Source organism: Babylonia areolata, chromosome 20 (genome assembly GCF_041734735.1).
Source record: "Babylonia areolata isolate BAREFJ2019XMU chromosome 20, ASM4173473v1, whole genome shotgun sequence".
NCBI classification, from domain to species: domain Eukaryota; kingdom Metazoa; phylum Mollusca; class Gastropoda; order Neogastropoda; family Buccinidae; genus Babylonia; species Babylonia areolata.
The window spans coordinates 30,825,368-30,835,338 of NC_134895.1; positions in this window are offsets into that span (position 1 = coordinate 30,825,368).

Sequence of the window (9,971 nt, forward strand, 5' to 3'; positions counted from 1 at the left end):
GATCAAGGGGAGAAGGTCATCGAGACATAATTTCAAAAGGTTAGTGGGCAGTGGATCAGGGTCACAGTTCTTACTTGGAGATTTAAGAATAAAGTCTCTTACAGCTTTTTCAGAGACAGGTCTAAAACATGTAATTAAATTTCCTTTAAAATCATTAAATCGGTCCTCGGGTGGGCTAGCATCCAGTTCTTGTCGGATGTTTACAATTTTGTCATTAAAATAATTACTAAAAGCATCAGGGAGATCCTGAGGAGGAACATTTTTTGGCAGCATCAGTTCTTCATTTTTGCCAGTGAGCTGGTTTGATACAGCACAGAGCTGTTTGGACGTGGAACACTGACTGATGGAGGCGCTGAAATGTTGACGCTTTGCAGCTGTCTGCATGTCATTCAGTTTTTTAAGCTCCTTGACATAAATCTGTCTGGACACAGTCAGTTTGCTGGAGCGCCAGACGTGCTCGGCCTGTCGTTCTCGACGCTTGGCGGCCCTCAGTTCATCAGTCATCCAGGGAGCAGAGGGACGGTCAGCAACAAGGCGAGTGGAGAGAGGGGCATGCTTATCCAGTATCTGACGGAGGCCGGTGTTGTATGTTGTCAGAGGAGACGAGCTTGAGTCACTTCCATCCATGAATGATTTGATGTCAGCCTGGAATACCTCAAGGTTAATCATCTTTGTGTTCCGTGATGTAACAAAATGTTTTGGTCGCTTCAGTCTCCTAAAAGGGATGTCATAAAGAATTGCCATGTGATCAGCAAGAGTCAAGTCTATGACCTTAAACTGGGGTGTGTGAATGTTCTCTCGAACCACAAGCCAGTCGAGAGAGTGACCATGTTTATGGGTTGGTTCACATATTAGCTGTTTTAACCCTTGGTCATGAAGTAGAGTACGCAACCGTAGTATATCTATGAACTGCTGGTCTGTTCATAATGAATGTTAAAATTGCCAGTTAAAACTAAGTCTCCTGCTTCTAGGTTGTATTTATCCAGGAGATTAGAAAACTCAGTAATAAAAGTCTGGGTGTTACATTTATTGTGTCGACTAGGTGGGGGTCTATATATGCATATAATATGGCACACGGAACTATTGCACTCAACCCTTAATGCTACACCCTCAAATGATGTATAATCGAGGGGTTTGAATGTACAAATATCCTGGATATGGCTTCTCATAATGGTTGCAATACCGTCTCCCTTCCTAACTTGTCTAGGGAATGATTTCAGTTTGTATCCTTGCGGAGTAAGCTGCGCTATACATGATTCGTCTCCCTGCTCATACAACCAGGTCTCAGTCAGTATGGCGATGTCAAAAGCATGGTCAACAATCACCTCGTGAATAAAAGCGGCCTTCTGTCTGCATGACTGGACGTTCACACACATCAATTTTAGATATGACGGGTAAGAGGGTAAATCAGTTGACTGTAGTTTCTTCACGGGGATTATAGGAATAAGATTAAAAGAGTTTATTCTCACCGTATGATTCATGTGTGGTTCGGGATTTGAAATGTTGGTTCTACCTTGAACGACACGTATTATTTTCCTTTTCCGTACTCTCCCCCGACAAGATCGTTTTTTTTACGGCGGAGGTTGGAGCCAATGTTCAAGTCTTTGAGACGTTGTATCACATCATGAGATAAAAGAGTGTGTGTGCGCTGTCCCAATGTAAGCAAATGGTGCCGAGTGAACTTGCATGGCGAGGCGCGTGCAGTGTTGATGTTTTGCACTGAACACTGCACGTTGGCCATACTCCAGAAATGGACGGCGATAGGAAACTGAAGCCCAGAGCAAAAATGTCCAAATGAACAGTTTAAAAGTACATGGAACAGGATAAAACCACCACATTAAAAGTATGTCCATCACCATGTAGTCTGACAGATATAAACACGATTTAAAACGCAGGGAATAAAACAATCACTAAAAACTTCAGAGAGCAAAAGAGCCTGCCCGTCAGTCGACAAGGCCGCACTCAATTCGGCGGTTGTATCAAAATGCCCATTCAGGCCAACTTACAACTACCCATCCATCCCAATTCCAGGTTGGAAGTGTCGTGAGGGAGAGGGGTGGGCGGAGGGGTCTGGCTTGGTACAGATTTACTGTGGTGTCTTTCCAGCCAGGTCTGTAAAGATTCCGAGGCTAATCTGGACTGAATGTGATCACGAAATAGGAGATAGGGAAATGAAATAAAAACAGCGAAAATCAAAAACAGTAACTGAATAACACCAAATGCATATTTTATAGGGGAAAAGCGGGTATGGGGAAGAGGTTGTTTGTAGTTGGCTCAGCATGATCTGTCCTCTCCCTCGCCAGAAGATGGGTAGGCTCCAACTACGAAATGGAAGGGGGTGGGGATAAAATTATCCCCGGGTCATTCCAGGCTTGCCAAAAATACCTCCCTCTCCCTTCACTGTCAACCAAGCAAGAGAGGAGGTTAATTCTAACTCGGTCCAGACTGACTCCATATCCACAGGGGGGATGGGTGGTGACGGTGGTGGTAAAATCATGGGAGGGGGGTACGAGGGGGGCGTGGGGGGTGTGGAGGTGGGTGTGTGTGTGTGGGGGGGGGGGGATGTCTGTACTGACTAGGCCCAGTTTACCCCCAAGGGATGATTTCAGGTTAGTCCAGAGAGACCCCGGGTGCGAGATTTGGCCCTGAGGTGAAAAGGCCAACGAGGGTAGTGAATCGTCTGCTGCACCGGAACTAACGAAGTCAGCCGACAGACGGGCAAGGGTGGGCAAACAAAGCCCCAGGACATCAACACATGCCCCTCCCCTTCCGCCCTGCCACCCCTCCCCGGACAGCGTCGGCATCCCCCGGTAAGTCACGTCCGTGGTCGGCATCACTGTGAGTTACGTCATTCTGATCAGGGGGTGTAACTGCCAAACAGGGAAAGGTCAAAGGAAGACAACTCCGTTGAGAAAGCAAGTCGGCTGGGACCAGGGAGTTTCATCCATAAAGTCTGTAGCTGGAACAGGCATACCATAGGGATCTCAGCATGCATAGTTTTACTTTTTCCTCCTTCCAGGTAATGCATGAACAGCAGTGACGGTATTTAATTCATCAGCAAAGGAGTGGTGATGATGTGTTCATATTGTTTTTCACGGGATAAATGTTCACACACACATGCAACACGCTCGCATGCATTCGCACACGTACGCACGCACGCAGGCACATATACACTTATTCATACACGCACGCACACGCATGAATAAACACACACACACACGCGCGCGCGCGCACGCTCAAGCGGGGCCGAATGTATATCTCTAATATCTTTGAGTGCGTAAGAACTGAAAACAAAGCAAAAGTAACGCATTTCACCTCACCTTCTTCAGCTTTTTGCATCTAAGTCTTATCAATTTAAAATCGATAACCGTTTTTTTTTTAATTTTAATTTTATTTTAATTTTGGATTGCACTGCCAAATCAGAAATGCCTAGTCTGAAGTTTTGTCGTTAAATATCAGACATGTCTGTTCAAACAGAAACGCATGTACATTTAAGTGACATAAAATACAAACTTTATGTTCAGATAAAACATTTCACAGATATGAATAGACTTCTGCTACTACATATATTACAACTACTACACCTAGTACTACCGCTGCTGCTACTATCACTACTGTTGCTGCTACTGATGGCCTAACACATTTATATAGCGCTTTGAAAGCTCCCAACCAAAGCGCTTTGCAATATCACGTCAGATACAAACAGGAACACACACGCCGCACACACACTCACATACGCACGCACAGACAAATGTGTGTAAGAAATAGATGTGGATCCACAGAACAGACCTATTGATTTGGAATGGAGTGTCTTGATAATGCAGAAACTGCTTGAAAAGGAAACTGTGTTTTGATCTGTTTTAAAGGTTTCAAAGGACGGAGTGAGGGATTGTGACGGTCTGTTTCAAAGCGTGCTATCAACAGTCTGTCAAACGTTGCTGGGCTCTGAAATGTGTTCGCAAAACTAACTCTACAATCCACACAATGATTTAACCATTCGTGTCCAAACGCATTTCGAAAACGTTAACGCGCATATTTACCACTTTCTTCATATTCGTGTAACATTTTGTGCATTTTTTTTGTTTTTTGTGTTAGTCTGAAACATTCTATTTGTGATTTTCCTGGCAAGTAACGAATGCAGCTGGCTTTAGAGGTGACATATAGAAGATAACGGTTTGTTTTAACCATATACCAAGTCACTGTATGACAGCGCTAAGCCCAGCACTCAGCTTATATCACAGATTAACATAAGCTTACAGTATATATATATATATATATATATATATATATATATATATATCCGTCCACAGTTTTAACTTTCCCCAAAGTCAGGCACTCTTTTACACCTGGGTGGAGTGGCACAACAGCATGCCGAAACAGGGCCTCGAACCCTGATCACTGGTGAACACTGGATCAGGAGTCCAACTCCTGACCGATTCGGCCACGGACCCTCCTGTGTGTCCCGATAAAAACCTGGACTGCAATGTTGGTCAGTACAGAACCGATTAAACGCCGAAAACCACCAAAATGATAGTTAAGAACCGACTAAACACCGACAACCACCAAAATGATAGTTAAGAACCGACTAAACACCGAAATCCACCAAAATGATAGTTGAGGACCGACGAAACGCTGATAACCACCAAATGATATATATTTTTTTACCTCTGAAGGGGCTCCCACCCGCGTCATGTACACCGTCTGTCTGTGACGCTAACCGCTTCGCCACAAGGGCCGGAGGCAGACTCCTCTCACTCGGAACGAAGCAGCACTGGACATGGAGTTGGTGGAAAACTCTGGCGAGGGAAGACGGGTTAGGAGGGGAGGGGAGGGGGTGACCGGGGTGTAAGGGAGAGGGGAGAGGGGAGGAAACGAGAAAACTTTGCCCGGGAGGTATGTTAGAGAACAAGAGTTCGACACTGCAGTGTGCGTGTCTGTGTGTCTGTGGGTATGGGTGATCTTCAGTTTAATGTCTATTCACTGGAAGTGTTATAAGACGGGTGTGTGTGTGTGTGTGTGTGTGTGTGTGTGTGCGCGTGTGTATGCGTGTGTGTGCGTGCGTGCGCGTGTGTGTATATGTGTGTGTCCACGCGCGCGAGAACGTTCGCGTGCGTGCTGCACTGACGAGAAGGCCATCATATTCGATGCATAGATCACACCGAGTGGTGATTTGGAAGGGGGGCACTCTCCATCTTCCCCCACTTGCCTACTGGCTTCAAAGTGTCTTCCCTCAGTTCTCCCCGCTCTTATTAGCGCCGGGCCTCCACTCCAGAGGTTCACAAGATGTAATGAAGCCAGCAGACTGACAGACAGGGAGGGGAAAACAAATCCCCGGGACATCATCCACCCACCCCCATCCCTATTCTGGAGGAGCCGGCACCATGGCAACCACAGGCTCTCTTGGTAAGGGGACATCATCGCTGAGCCCGGATGGAAAGGTCAAGGGAACACAGTCAGTCAGAGTTACGTGCCGTAAACTGGAGCAAACTTGTCACTGACATCTCAGTATGGATAATTTTCTCTTTTTACGGAAACATAGTTTCATCAGTACCACGGACAAGATCTAGCACGGGAAAATTCTGCCGATAAATCATTGTTGTTAGATGTCATTCAACAAACATTAGTCGAAATACAGAAAGAGAAATGCTTCAAACTGTCGCGATAGCCGAGTTGTAAAAGCGATGGACTTTCAATCTGAGGGTCCCAAGTTCGAATCTCGGTAATGACCCTGGTGGGTAAAGGGTGGAGATTTTTCCGATCTCCCACGTCAACATATGTGCAGACCTGCTTGTGCCTGAACCCCGTTCGTGTGTATAAGCAAACAGAAGATCAAATACGCTCGTTAAAGATCCTGAAATCCATGTCAGCGTTCGATGGGTTATGGAAACTCACTCAGCATGCACACCCCCGAACACGGAGTATGGCTGCCTACATGGCGGGGTAAAAACGGTCATACACGTAAAAGCCCACTCTATATATGATGTGCGTGTGCGTGTTTGTTTGATTTTGTGCGTACGTGTTTTTTTTGTTTGTTTGAGATAGAGGGAGAGAGAGAGAGAGAGAGAGAGAGTGTGTGTGTGTGTGTACACGCTCGGGCGCATTAGTTCAGGCAAAGGACCATGCATCCACGCACTGACAAGATGGAAGTTATATATACATGTATCGGAAAGCTGGCTAAAAGGGCGTGCTGAATGGTGCACAGGGCAGCAGAGAGTGGGCATCCATCTTGACTCCTCACTGCCAAGGCTTCACAGAGTTCTCTCTCTCTCCCCACTCTGTTAGTTCTGCTGACTGCACTGCACAACACCTCCAGGACCAGCAGAGCCAGCAGAAGGTCGGAAGGAAGGAGGAGGGGGGGGGGTATCCCTCTCCCTCTCCTCACTCCCGTCCCTTCCCCGCCTCCTCTCACCTCACCTTTGACATCTCCCCCCAACCTCTCTGTCTTTTCCTGTGTGCGTCTTTCTAAAACTGGGCACTGTGGCAGCTTTGTGGTCAGGGGACTTTAACCACCGGAATTAAAAAAAAACAACCCAAAAAACCAAACAAACAATAAAACAAAACAGAACAAAAACAACCATCACTGTGAGAGTTAGGAAGTGAGTTATGAACGTGAGAGTTATTGAAATGAAATATAACCATGAGACCTATGGCTTTGATAAAGCTCTGTCCCTCCACTCTCATATCTCGTTAGCCTTTATAGAACCTCATCTTTACGAGGTGAAGGACACAAAGAAATAAGTTTTTTTTCTCTGGTGACACAAAATGAAGCCAGTCATCGCTGACAGCGGAGACAGCCGGGAGCCAGGTGCACCAAGAAAGAAAGACAAGTCATGGAGGGAAGAACAACGTGTGGTGCCATATTAAAAACAGGAATCAATACAGAACTGATCCGGATTTTCTGTGACTCGCTACTTATCTCAACAGGTACGTACAAACCTCTGAGAATAAGCAGATTCCGTTATGTGCACTCGCATGCTGGCTAAGATGTAAGCGCGTGCACGCGCGCGCACACACATACACACATACATATGCAAACACACATGCACACGCATGCACGTACACACACACACACACAAACGTAAGTGCACGCTAACCGAGACAAGGGAGAGAGAGAAGAGGAGGGGGGAGTGGCAAAGAGACAGACAGAGAAAACAGTGAAACTTGAAAGAAAGAAAGAAAGATAGATATATAGATAGATAGATAAGAAGACACATACAAAGAGAGAGAGTTGGGGGATGGGGGGAGGGAGGGCGGAGAAGGAGAGAGCAAAATAGAACGAGACGAGAACATAACTAGTATGATAACGATAACGATTTTTGCTTATTCAGATGAAGGGGTTGACCCTAAAAAATGTCATTGAAACCCACACTTTGATAGTGTAGCAAATGGGCTACACTGCAGACAGAGGAGAAGACAGGGTGGCGTTGTTACGAAGCGCTCTCTGCGTGTAGAGCAGCCCGAATCCCACACAGTGAAGTGTATGGTCACACACATGCAATGCAATACACTGGCAAACTGACAAAATCACAGGCAGACGATCTGCACAATTACAGATTTAAGCATGAGGTGGCAAGGTATTCTCCGCCCGTTTACGCGATGAAAGCAAGTTTGAAGAATGAAAAACGGAAGCAGAGGAAGACCAGGAAGAAAGACGGAACAGTTGCAGAAGGAGGAGAAGACGTAAAAGGAGAAGAAGAAGAATGAGAACACTGAGAAGAAGAAATAAAGAAAGAAGGAGAACACTGATAAAAAGAAATAAAGAAAGAAGAATGAGAACACTGAAAAAAAGAAATAAAGAAAGAAGAAACGCAGCTGAAAACCAGACTGAATTACGAAGTAAAGGATTATGCGCTATATGTTCAATCAGTGCTTCACTATACCTGCGAAACATGGACTCTTGCAGCCGAGCTCTAGGTGAAGATCCAAGCCATGGAAAGGAGATGGTTCCGAAAGCTGCTAGGCATCTCCTACACTGAGCACGTCACGAACGTTGAGGTCAGCCAGTTCACCCAAGGCCATTGGACCCCACCATGACCCCTAGCCGTCATCATAACGAGGTAAACGGACACGTCACAAGATCCGACAGGCTCTCAAAGACCATTCTGCAGGGCACCGACCCAGGCAGTAGAGAGGGAAGCAAAGGAAAATGTGTCAGGACAAATTCAAAGAATGGACATACCCGAATTTCCCAGATTCCCAGAGAGCTGCGAGAGACAGGAACCGATGGAGAAAACTGGTCTGGAAATCATCTGTGGTGCCCTGACGACCCTCCATCGGAGACTGAGGTGAAGCTGAAGGTGTATCCCCATTGCGATCGATTCTGACAGCTCTTTGTGAATTGTTGACAGTGGGATTGCAGTCAGAACCTTCAGTTGTGTGTGTGTGTGTGTGTGTGTGTGTGTGTGTGTGTGTGTGTGTGTGTGTGTGTGTGTGTGTGTTCTGTTGTGCTTTCCCAACATTCACAACACAACACAACACACACACACACACACACACACACACACACACACACACACACACACACACACACACACACACACACACATGTTTGTCTTTTATTGTGTCTTATAAATCTTAAGGTATTATGTCAATGAAATATTCTATTCCATTCTATTCTATCCACACACACATACACAAAGGGAAAAACAAACAAACGCTGAACATTTGTGAAACACACAGTCCAACACTAACTTGAGGGAGTCCTGTGTACCCGCTTATTTAATCATCGAACAATCTACATACCTGCTCAAAAACGCTAAAACATGTCACGAAAAAAACTAACAGACTTTCCTACCCACTGCAAACATTCACAACGTACCGGAAAAGGAGGATAAGTTTCAGAGTGTCATGTGGGTAATTAGGTATACGTCCGTGAAGACCAGCCTTTCAGTCAGTCCATTGTCTGCCTGTATATTTCTGATCTGCCATGGCGACGCCGGGTGACCTCAGATGGCGAAGGTCGTCTTTCAAAGGAATGGGAAGAGGCGGTGAGTGGGGTGCAGGGGCAGAAAGGGCACGTCGGGAAAAAAACACCTGTCAATATTCCAGACAGTATCTGTCGCTCCATGTCCACTTGCTCTGTCTATTAGCTCTCTCGTGCTGAAGGACGTGCAACAACCTAACCCTTCCATACACACACACACACACACACACACACACACACACACACACGCACTGACCGCGCACGCACGTACACACACAGACAGACTCCTTTAAGTTATTTCCTGTAATTGTATTTAGAATTTTTTTTTTCCAAATTTCACCCAACCGCCCCCCTCATTTTCCCGGTTTCCCCCAAATCACCATTCATCCACATTCATCCTCCTCTTCTACACGATGATACTCAAATGTATGCGTTGATACTTCAATCACCGATATGTGTGACGGGACACACAAATTCCCCTCCTCCTCCACAGACTCTCTCTCAGTGTCTATGTCTGTCTGTCTGTCTCTCTGTTTCTCTCTGTCTCTGTCTGTCTCTGTATGGCTGTCTGTCTGTCTTCTGATCTTGTTTTGAAGGGAGAGGGCCGGGTAGGGGAATGTGAAATGAGGGGGGTGGGGGAGGAGGTTGGAGGACGAGGATGCTGGGGTGGGTTTCACATCCTGAATCGCCTTCTTCATCCCTGGCGTTGGCGTTTCATGCACAGCACGCGCACTGAGGACATGATTAGTTTCCCTTTCCCCGACAGTCATAGTCACTGCACTCGTTCCTCCGTGAGAGAAAGAGAGAGAGAGAGAGAGACGAGAGAAAAGATAAGACAGGATAAGACAAGACAAACTAATTCATTTCCGAGAATGATACATAAGCACTGATGCGCTTTTTTCATCAGGTGTCCGCCCTGGATATTCTAAGCGACACAATCTAAATGATACAGGGCATGACCATGATGGTTATAACATATATAGAGAACAGAAACACACCGCACATCAAAATATTAGTTTTGTTCTGCTGCGGGCGAGCGAGCGAGCAA